Below are 4532 nucleotides of genomic sequence, written 5' to 3' on the forward strand. Positions count from 1 at the left end.
ATATCTCAGATTGTTTTCATCCAAATTTCAATTTTAATTGATTTTTTTTCCCAATTAACGGAGTGGAGTGCCTCTGTTTCAGGTTTTGAAACAAATGTGTTGTACTCCTGCTTTTCGTAGCAAGAGTCTTCAAACAGATTGTGCAGTGAGGTGATTCTTGCTCCAAGTCTGAGGTTGTGAAACCTAACCAGTTCCAGAAAACTGAAGACACAGTGTCTTTTTTGGGAAGTAGATTCTTTCTGCTAGCTGCCATATTGTCATGTCGAGTAAGCATCTTGAGGGACAGGTGGGGTGACCTCTGAACTACAGCAGCCCCAAAAATTGCACTGGTGAGAAAAAAAATCCAGATTTTCCCAAARTGAAATCTTTATAAAYGGCAAACTTGAATTAATCGATTAAATCGATTTATCGCCCAACGCTATTGGCAACCCAGAAATGGCTGACATTTTCCTGATAATTTTACAGTTATAGCTGATTTATTTAGGTTCATGCACCACACGTAGGTCAGGTTTAGGTAAATGTTAGTTTAAAATACTAAATCTCCAAGGTTAGACATTTCTCCCATCACAGATTCACTCTGTGTTAACATTTGGCTCCAGTGTCACAGATTACATATCGCGGGGCTTCTAGATGTAACGATGAAGCTGTTTGGATAAATGGACGGCTTTTATGAAGAGAGGTTAAATGCTTGTTTACCACTTAGTGTTTAMAAGGCCAGGCCCACTCCCTGACAGCTTCTCTCTCACAGAGACACTAATGGGAACAACKGGAGACCATGTGCTGAATGCATTCACATTACGCTTTGAACTWAACTTCTTTGTTAACTTCCTGGGGGTCACCTCAGTGGTCCCCCCGTGTGTTAACTGATGAGATGAGATCAGGAAAGACTTAAACATTTTTTAAAATGTCTCTCCTTTAGGACCTTTTGGAGTCAGTTTAATTCAAGATGGCTGACGGTTATTTAAGCTGAAWACAAAAACAGTTATTACTCAGTTGTTTTTGCAGATATTAAGCTAAAATTCGGTGTGATAGTAGCCAAGAGTCATATCTAACATGTACTCTTGCTCCAGATCAGGGATCTGCAGCCTACGGCTCTGGGGCCACATGTGGCTCTTTGGTCCCTCTGCAACATCTTTTAAAGCATTCACACAATCGTGATCTTTTTTTTTCTTCCGTACGTTTTTCGGCATGTATCTTGTTCTGCAATTTTTGTGCTATTTCAACATTTCATGTCTCAAAACTTTCAGCTCCTTCAGGGAATTCCAGCTAAGACTTTTGGTTCTTCAGCAGTTTATACTTCTTGAGATCTTTATCTTTTCCTGCCATTTTTTTTTAATTGAAAATGAATGGAGCTGTCATCAACATCCTTAAAACCCTTCAAAATGTTCATAYATTTTTACTTAACTTTTTACCTTTGCTCCAGTTCTGCTTTTTATAACTCCTTTGTTCTAAGTTCAGCTTCCTTCGGCATCTATTTAGCTGATTTGAGCTTTTTTTCTGCTTTCTTTTTCTGTCTTTAGCTATCACGCTGACAGTTCCAGCATGATAGAATTTTCAGTTGCTTTCAGCTAATTTCAGCAGTTTTCTGTGTTTTTAGCTACTTTTTAGCTAATTTGAGGTTTTTTCAGCTAAATTTACCTTTTGCAATAATTTCATCTTCTTACCTTTGAACTCAGCAATATGCTCTGTTTCTCTGTGCTAAATTAAGCCATTTCAGATACTTTAAGCTTTTTTAGGCTTGTTTCAGATTTTTTAGCCACTCAGCAAAAATCTTCTAGCGTCAAGCATTCACAACGTATTTTTGCGAGAAATGCAATTTCTCAAGTTTTTATATCATTTTTATAAAAATGACTAGCTTTAGCAGTTTTCCTGTCAGTTTGTTTGCAAACGTGATTAATACCGAAACAAGGAGTAAAACGTTGATTAGATCATGCTTGTTAGTTTGTTGACCACTTTAGTAACCTAACTTTCAGTCTTACAGTCTGATCTTTCTTTATGATCCCTCTACCTCTTGTTCTTCTCAGAAAAGAGAGAGGAAATGTGGTGAGTTGTTTAAATCAGCCTTTTTCAAACATTTTAGCTTCTGCACCACAAAATAACAGTTGCAGAAATGTCTGACCCTGGATATTGTTGGTTTACATATGCTAACTTTGCTAATAGCTCCATTAAACATGTGCATACTAACACTATAAACTACTATGCAACTACTTTTATTAATTTATAATTATTGCCTTTTTTTATTATTTATTATAATTTTTTCCTTTGCAATAATTATGGTGAAACAATTCCATCAGCAATTTATTTGCATTTAAACTGCTGTCTGGAAATCATCCCAGGACCCTCACTTGATGTTTCATGACTCGTAGAGGGATCCCGACCCTAACTTTGGGAACCACAGGTTTACATTAAGAATAATAATCAGTGTTTTAATTTTTTTTTATAAAATTTGGTTTAATATATTTTTTTCCTTGTTTACAAGAACATGGTATTTTGATTCGTCCTAAAGTATAAAAATAATAATAAATGTTAAAATTTACTTTATATTTTCAGCTTTATAATGTCACCCTCACCGGCCGAAAAAGCCACAGTTCAGCAAACTCAAAGTGGCCCGCAGACCAGCAGYTGATAATCAGTGGTAGCATGTTTTACAGCTTATTAGTGAACCAAGGCTCAGAAATGGCTGCAGACCTCAGTTAAAGCTATTTATTTAAAACTTTAGAGTTCAATTTTGACATGTTTTGAATATCTTCAATGAATGCTATTTTCATTTTGTTTCCTTCTCATRCTTGGTTCTTTTTATCCTGTAAAGTGCTGCTGTTTAAATCTGTCACAGATTTACAGCAGTGGAGGTAAAATATTAAGGTTGTTTTTTTTATTTTGTACTGAAATGTTGTAAAGTTTAAYGTGACACTGAACTTATAAAATCTTATTGTGCTGCTGTTTGTAAAACAGGAGATAATTTGATTGTAAGTCTGAAACAGGAACTTTACTGCCTCGAGATGTTCTCCTCTATAGTTTTAGAAAATTTATTATACTGTTTACACAAATCCTCCATGTGTCACTTTACTATCTGCAACAGAGGGCAGATAAAACACTGAAACATTCCGATATACTTCCACAGATTGTCTTCTCCCCTCTGTCTTCCTATCTTTGTGTTCAGTGATTCAATTAAAACCACAAGGCCTCACTCATATTTTACTAAAAAGATGCTTTTGGATTTATGACTGTGGACTAAAACTCACTAAGATACTTTTACCATCTGATCAGAGGTGTACAAAGTCCTTAAAAGAAATAATGAGTAAATGTAAAAATAGCTTAAAAGAAAATTAATTTTGGTAAAAATGAATTTCACTGATTAGAAAAGTTATTAAGTAAAAGTCCTAAAACTGCTCACGATCATCAGGAAAGTACTTTTACACACACTGTAAAAACTAAAGTGTTGGATTTACTTCACTAAGTCATGTCAACTGGTTGAGTAAGTTCATTCACTCAACCAGGGAGATAAAAATAATGCAATTGTCGGACATGTTGAAAGCCTTGTTTTAACAGCCTGATCGTGAGCTCTGCTCTAAGAACGACTCAATCAATATTTCAAGACTTTCAACTTTTGAASAGTTGCTGATAAAGCAAGCATTGAGCTGATGAGACACTCTGAAAGAAAGAAACAAAACACACCATTGTTGACCATTGTCCTTAGATTTGTTTTTCTTCTTCTGTTGATATCGACTTTTAACTCTTGAAGATGATGGATACATTTAGGAAAATTCCAAACTTAGTTCTCAATAAAGATTATGAAAAAACATTATCATTATATATGTATATATTTTTTATAGTATAAATAGCTTTTTGAACAACATCAGTTGAAGAAATAGACTTTAGGCCTGATGAGCTAATGGCTAATCTGAGTTAGCCAAAGCCTAAAGTGAATTGTTGGTGTCGTAAAACGACTCCAATCTTAAAGGTTTGGTGTTTGTCCATGCAAATGCTATTTTATAAACCTTCACATCACTGAAAAATAGCATTATAATGACCTGCACTTTTATGATTAGCCATTAGCTTATCAGTCTGTTTACAAGTGAACAATCTCTGAAAAACGAAGTAMTAACTATTATTACTAGTGTATGTAGTTTTGTCTTTCAGCCTCCACCAGGGGGCACTGCTGCTGAGGCAGCACCTGCCTCCTTGAACTAAAAGAAGAAAGCTTTATTTTTGAAGCATTCCTTTTGAAAATAGTCACATCGGAAGAATAATGTGAAACCCATCTACTCTGGCCAATAAATGCTAAAACAGTCATTTATTTATTTTACCTTTACAACTCTTGGGATGTGTTTGAACCGTCCACTCGTTCACTAGTGAGTTGAGTAGTACTGTTCAGAAACTCAGGTCCACAGARACTACATCGGACAAATTAATGCACTGCATTCTGAGCTGACACAGCATGCTAACCGAGGCTAACGCTAACATCTGCAACTTTAAAAATACCTTTAAATATCGAGATATCACTAAAGAATATTTTCCTCTTCTACCTAAGC

General features: G+C 35.2%; 1 protein-coding gene across 1 annotated transcript in view; it reads right to left on the reverse strand.

Moving 5' to 3' along the window:
* Positions 1-4532, reverse strand: part of LOC106527197 (ras-related protein Rab-39B) — a gene marked incomplete at its 3' end in the record, with an annotated part of 7586 nt that overhangs the window by 1532 nt on the left and 1522 nt on the right.

The sequence above is a fragment of the Austrofundulus limnaeus genome, unplaced genomic scaffold (assembly GCF_001266775.1).
Source record: "Austrofundulus limnaeus strain Quisiro unplaced genomic scaffold, Austrofundulus_limnaeus-1.0 Scaffold314, whole genome shotgun sequence".
NCBI classification, from domain to species: Eukaryota; Metazoa; Chordata; class Actinopteri; order Cyprinodontiformes; family Rivulidae; genus Austrofundulus; species Austrofundulus limnaeus.